Consider the following 7,558-nt stretch of genomic DNA (forward strand, 5'->3'; position numbering starts at 1 on the left):
TTTGTTACTGAAATTTGTCGAAACTTTGTAAACTAACTTTACATGTATAGTATGGAGTTTGCATAACCAATACTTACAATATTTTTGTAAATCCGTAAATTTGATTCATATCTAATATTTGCAAAAAAAAGAAAATTGCATTTTGTTCATCTTCAATATTTGTGGTATTTTTGTAAATATGCAAATTTATCAAAAAATCAACCTTATTTGTAAAGTTAGTATCTTATTTGCGTTAGTTGTTTTAGAGTGTGAAATTTCACGAAACTTCACAATGTATTATATGCGCATATTGCCTTATACTTGTGGATCTCCTTGATGATCTATTACTTAAAGAAGAATCACGCATATCTATGTGAATTTCAAATTATATATGCAAATTTAGTGAAATATTTGTGAAGTTTTGACAGATTTTGATTAAAGGAAGTTTATAGATTCGGTTATGCGAACTTCGTGTTATATATGTGAATTTAATAGAATATTTGTAAAGTTTTGATAGGTTTTAGTTACAAGAAGTTCATAGATTTGGTTATGTAAATATTTTTATTATATATATGAAGTTAATTTGTGAAGTTTCGGCAGGTTTCAGTAATAAGAAGTTCACATATTTGGTTATGCAAATATTTTTACTATATATGCAAAGTTAGTTTGCAAAGGTTTAACAGGTTTCAGTAACAAGAAGTTCACCTATTTGGTTATGCAAATATTTTTACTATATATGCGAAGTTAGTTTGTAAAGTTTTGGCAGGTTTCAGTACAAGAAGTTTATAGATTTGTTTGTACGGATTTTGTACTATATATGTTAATTTAGTAATATATTTGTGAAATTTAGATAGGTTTCAATTACAAGAAGTTTGCAAATTTAGTCAAACAAACTTTATACTATATATGTAAATTTAGTGAATTATTTGCGAAGTTTCGACAAGTTTCTGTTACAAAAAGTTTGCAAATTTAATAATGTGAATATCATGAGGTTAAAAAAAAATTGTAAATCTATCTTTTAGTGAGAGTTTTGCAAGACTCGAATAACGTACCGAAATATTGTGGTTCACTTGTGTGAAGGGTAAAATTGTTCTAAAGAAGTCATGTATTTGTGAATTTAAGCATGGGACAAATTTTGAAAATTCCAAGACATTTTGGGAATTGACATACACTAACAGTCATTTTTCATTGATTTAATGTGCAATCATTTTAATGTGCCATGTAATTTCTACTATGTTGGAAGTCTTTTAACAATTTTATACTTTTGTTAATTTGTCTAATTTAATAGAGGTATTTTTATCTGAAACTGTGTAAATTATTTGGACATTTAACTTTTTCTAGAATAGTAAGCCTTGATTTGTTGGAATCCTTATGTGTTTGGTTGGTGAAATTTATGCTTCGTTTGTTTCACCTTACACATGAAAAAATGGGGGTTTATATATAAAACCTCCCATTCTTATATGCAGGTGAAACAAACATGCTAACTCCATTTTTCTTGTGGGGCCCACAATCAACAAGGATTTCTTTTCACGTTGACCATGCATCCCCCCTAAATGGATTTATGAATGGATTTTTTTCACGTGAGATGACTTTCCCATCATTGGATGCCTTTTCCATGGGGTTCTTTGATTATTGGTAGGAATGAAACAAACGAAGCTTTAGGGTGTGCTTGGATTCATGTTGAATTGGCATTCCACTCCATCAAAATTTCGTTTTCTCCCATTTTTTGATAGAAGAATTTTGAAGGAATTGGATTTTGATTCCGCCCAACTCCATGACTGGGAAAGAGGCCCTCCCGAATCCAAACAGTGGGTCCTGCGTTCTGTCATGAAAACAGGGCCTTGGGTGGGAATTTTTCCACCTCTGTGTTCGGGACGTAATAATTTCCCCTTAGAAGTTTCGGCTCTTTTTCTGCCGTGATAAGCAACAAGCTCGGATTTTTATCATTACTAAGGCTTTGTTTGGAGCTGCAGATGTGAGGAGAGGTGAGATGGTATTTACCGAGGGTTTAATTGAGTGTTTGGCTCTGCTTTGAAAGATGAGAATGGTGTTGAGTGGAGATGGGTTATTTTCAACTGTATCCTCGCAAAGATGTTCCTGACAACTCCAGTCTCATCTATTTTCCATTTTCATCTCCACTCCCATCACCACTTTCATCTCCTCTCCAACACCGGCTGCCAAACAGAGCCTAAGATGCAAAGAACGTTTGCTTTAGTGATAGGTGTGATGAGTGATCACATCTGAGAATCCAAAAGTTGTGTTTGTTGGTAACAAAGTCTTGCCAGCCAACTTTCACAGGATTCAATGGAAAGGCAAACCTTGAGAATTTTGCTTTGCGAATAACATGGACCACATAAAAGGTGCGTGGAAATTATTCTTTAGGTTCCTGTGGAATGATGGTTGGTTAGAAGAAATTTTTGGATTCCATGGGATCTGCTTTCAAGTTGCATCCCACTATCCGCGCCCATGAACGAGATGCCAATACACCTCCAGTACCAGCCTGGTCCCCTGATCCTTCGACGAGGGCCTTGAACAATTGCAGGAAGGGCATTATTGATAGAACAATGGGATGGCATTGGAATCCCCAAGTTCCATGGGTTACGGTTGATCCCGATATGGGTTCATGTATTCAGTCTTCCTCCGACGGTATGGTGCAATAACCTTTTCTGTTTTGCTGCGGAGGCAATGGAAGGGAAGCTGATTGTAGTTGATGATCACACGTCCCCTCAGGTCAGACTCCACTTGGTTGAGGTTCAGGTTAATTCCGAGTTGGTGGACTCCATTCCAAATTCGTTGAGTATCTCTTTATCTGGGGAATTACGATTGAAGTTTGAATCAAGGTTGTTAAATGCGATGAGGCGAAGCGAGGCGTTGAACATGTTATGAAGTGAGGCGTAAGCCTCGAGGCGTTGAAACGTAAGCTTCATGATCAAGAGAGTAGGTCTCAATTTCGGTCGCGGAGAGAAGAAGTCCCCCCGCCCCTCGCCGGAAACCTTGTCAGAGGGCATCAGCTCTGCTTCTCGATAGGTCTGTGACTCTGTGCAGGTTACGGCAACGATCGGAAGAACTCAGTCCGTTAAACTCACTTAAAGCTTTTGCTTTTTTTCCGACGAGTAAATCCAATTTCAGGCCATGAAGAGAAGAAATCCCACCGTAAAACTCGCCGGAATATCCTCCTCTGCTCATTGTGTAATTGTTTTCGGTTTTAGCCACAGCTCGGAGGAGGCACCGACGCTTCAGGTACTGAGTGTGCGCCTCAGTACCTTGAGCGTGCGCCTCGCCTGTGAGGCATACGCTTCAAGCACTGAGGCGTACGCCTCTCACAACACTGGTTTGAATCATCAACAGAGGTGTGCAGCTATTGCTAGTCATGTTCACGTGGTGGACAGATATCCTAGATGCCAGTCGAAGGATCTCATGTTGTTAGGAAAGGTGCTAGAGATGGTTTTGAAATCGACCAAGATTTGGGTTTCGAAAGAGATAAATAAGCCTAACTTGAACTCTTTTGATGCATTAAATAATCTGCATGATGGTGAGGGGGACGTATCAAATGATGTGCATGAAGTGGAGGGTCCTCCAATGAAGAGGAAGTGTTGTTCATGAATCAGGTGGAGGAATGTACAGACCCTGATCATATGGAACCCGTACAAAGGGAGGCTGCAGGTGGATGTGTTTTGGGACCCTGTGACAGTGGTATGTGATGATGATATTCATGTTAATGATGGCTTTTTATGCTGATCAATGTTTGATGGCTTTAAAAATAAGATGTTTATGGTGGCCGGGTTGTACCTGAGTAGCCATTATGGTCATCAGTTACAACAGTTTGATGCCTTGTTGTCTATGATAGGATCTTTTGGACAGCATTGGGTTATTATAGGTGACTTCAACTTAATGCATCTGAAAAAACGGGTTTGCCCCCTAATGATCATTATGTTGTCCATTTTCGTGATTTCATCTCCACAGGTGGCCTTTTTGAAATTGGGGACCCGATATTTTGGACAAACAATCAAAATGCTAGATTCAATGTCCAAAGTAAGCCGGACAGGTTTTTCGTTAACTACCAATGGCTCAATGATATTGGAATGGTGAGTAGCTTAGTATGTTAATCTTTGATTGGAGGTTATGGACGGCAGTAGACGGGGGCAAGGGTTGGGGACAAGGTCTCCACCTCTGCCACGTCTCAAAATCCTGCCCTCCACTCCTGTCCCATTTCAAAATCCTGCCCTCCATCCTGGTCTTCATTCCTGCATGGGTTTTGATTTTAACCTTCATCCCCGTTTCATACCCTCTATCCCCAGTCCAAACGGAGCGAGGCGGGGCGGGGCAGGGCCCCATTTTTCCTTGGTCCATTGCCATCCCTAAAGAAGGATTGGGGACAGGACGGGGCGGGGGAAAGCATAAGTCCATCACCGCATGGGTTTTGATTTTAACCTTGCCTCCATCTTTGTTTCATGTCCTTCATCCCTGGTCCAAATGGGGCGAGGCAGGGCGGGGCGGGGGAAAGCATAAGTCCATCACAGCATGGGTTTTGATTTTAACCTTGCCTCCATCTTTGTTTCATGTCCTTCATCCCTGGTCCAAATGGGGCGAGGCAGGGTGCCTCCCGATCCACTGCCATCCCCATTAAAGGTAGTGGTGAATAAAAAAAATGTCATTCATTTAAATTCTATTCTTGGTGGTTCCCTAAATCGGAATGCATAAATATGGTTTCAACTTGTTGGAGTTCTCCTCAACCAGGATGTCCCATGATACGAATCCTCAATAAGCTAGTTGAGGTGAAAACCAAGTTTCCATTATGGAGAAAGAACAAGATGGGTAAGTTTAAAGATAGAATAACTTCTTTGAGGGATCAACTTTGTAACATCCCGACTTTTTATAACTCGATATTTTTTCATGTTTTAATATATTAAAATGAATTTTATGCATAATTCATAAATTATATTATCATATATTAGATTTTGCGAGATTCTCATTGTCAATGAGCATAGATTGAGGTATGATTCTATACTCTTCATATTGCTAGAAAGTTTGTGATAGAAATAGTAAACAAGGTTTCATTGACTGATTTTCATCATGACTTTGAGAAAAGATGAATTTTTATGTAGTTTGAGACCTTATCTTGTTAAATCATGTTTAGATGATTTCAATCTTTGAGTTTATAGCATGTTTGAGATGAATTCATGTTTAGATATCGATTTCAGCATGCTTATAATTGTTTCATGCTTAAAATTATGTTGGTTTGGAAGATTTCATGCAATAGATGGTTTGTGCTTTGATATTCTGGTTTTCATCATGTCTCTTCTCTTCATGTTATGAAGTAACTTGTGATGTTTAATCCATGAAAAAACTAGTGTAGATCGGTTTGGAAAAACCCTATGTGTTGGGGAAGAAATTTTGTATGATTTGGGTGCTTAGACTCTTGTATTTTTGGTGTTCCAAAGGTAAAAACCAAATTTATTATTGTCAGGGGTCAACTCCCTACTTTTTGTTTTGTTTGGTTGGCCTTGAGAGTCGACCCCTAGGCTTAGGAGTCAACCCCTATGTTTTGTCATCGACCCCTGCTGAAAAGTAAATGCTTATTGGTTTAAGTCGACCCTTGGATCTGTGAGTCGACTCATGTTGTTTGATGAGTCAACCCCTGCAACAGTGAGTCCTTTGTTATTTGATGAGTCGACCTTTGCATCTATGAGTTGACTCATGTTGTTTGATGAGTCTACCCTAGCAACAGTAAGTCAACTCTGTTGTTTGATGAGTCGACCCTTGCATCTATGAGTCGACTCATGTTTTTTGATGAGTCAACCACTACAATGGTGAGTCAATTATTGTTATTTGAAGAGTCGACCCCTGCAGTGCTTGAGTCGACTACTGAGTGGTCTGAGTTGACTCTAATGCTTGTGAGTTTTCTTTTTTTGATATTTTGTGTGCGGATTGATGTGGTTAAACTTGGATCTGCGAGCTCCAATCCAGTATGATGTGGTGTGGTCTCAGGGACCTGTTTTAAGGTTGTAAGCAATAGGATTTTAACTCTAAAACTTATTTGCTCCAAGCCAAACTCTTCAACCATGTACAATCTATCATATGAAAAATATGTAGAACATATTTATTAAGCATATAAAGCCAAGCAGAGCCCAACACTCATTGTCTATGCACGAGTTTGATACTCTATCTATAGTCAGCCCTCATTTACGTTGGAACTCTGGTTGTTAATGGGTTGGATCTGTTTGGGGCCGGCAAGAGGACCATTTGCTCGACCCTAGCCTTACAAATCTAAATTATAAACGGGTCGGGTTTGGTTCGGACCCAGGTGAAACCAGACTTGGACCAAATTTTTGGGTATAGTATCAGGTCCGTAAGATAAACCATACCCGGACCCGATAAAAGTTACATGAATCAGACCCAGACCATACCTGGTAAAATAATATTTTTTTATCATTTTTACATTGAAAATTTGCAGGTCTTAATCGGAACTCAGGTCGGGCCCAGGTATGGTATAAAATTTCACAAACTATACCCGGGTTTATGTATTAATCAGACCTTCAGGTCGGGACACAGATCTTAATCGGGTCTTCTTATTTGTCACCATACCCAGAGCCTATAAGGTTTGGTATGGGTCGGGTCAGGGTAAACCCGACCCATTGACACCCTTAATTATAACCCGGCCTTTTTGCAGGTCTGGATTGACCTGATCCATAGTGGATCAGATCCAATAGGACCTGGTTTTAAAAAATGAAATATATCTGATTAGCTATTTCGCTCGGACTCACAGAATCTGAGAAGTATATGGGCCTGGTCTATAAAATTCCAAACTAGGCTCTTTCTGACCCATGGTGTTCACTAAGATCCATTAATCTTCATTAAAAATATATAAAATTAAATTTTTACCAGGCCAGGCATATTCTATCTATAGCCGGACCTGGATCTGGATCTTCTTATGCTAAGTCCAGCTGGATACATTAGCTGCTTAAAGTCGGATCTGAATCTGAATCCACGAGTCAGGTGCAGTTCTGACCCGTTGTAATTGAATAGTACCTTCGTTTGTGTTTTACTATCAAAATCTGATTTGATGACCTGCTACCAGATCTCACTGCCTACCAAATCCAACATGGACAGACTTCGGTTCTTCGGATTAAGGCTGTCAACGGGTCAGGTTTGTATCAGGTACACGACCCAACCCAAACTCCAATACACAGGTATGGCCATAAAATCTGCTGACCCGAATAATATTCGGGTCAACCTGAACCTGACCCGAGTAATATGCAGGTAGGTTTGGGTCATGATTTTTATCAGATATTTTTGACCCATCTTGGCGTGACCCGAGTATTTTATATATATTTTTGGTGAATAGAAACTCTTTAAATTATACAAATCCGAGTTTGCGACTTCACTTTCTTGACCAGGAAAAACCTGAACCTGAACCCGAATCCGATAAGAAATTATTTAGGTGGATTTGGATATACCCTGTTGGATTGGATCTCCGGCATGTTGATAGCCCTAGTTCGGATGTCGGACCCAAACTCATACCCTGGATAACCCATCATAGCATGAAAAACGGCTAAATAAACAACGGTCAGGATGTGAG

The sequence above is a fragment of the Nuphar pumila genome, chromosome 4 (genome assembly GCF_984573655.1).
Source record: "Nuphar pumila chromosome 4, dmNupPumi1.hap1.1, whole genome shotgun sequence".
Classification (NCBI taxonomy): domain Eukaryota; kingdom Viridiplantae; phylum Streptophyta; class Magnoliopsida; order Nymphaeales; family Nymphaeaceae; genus Nuphar; species Nuphar pumila.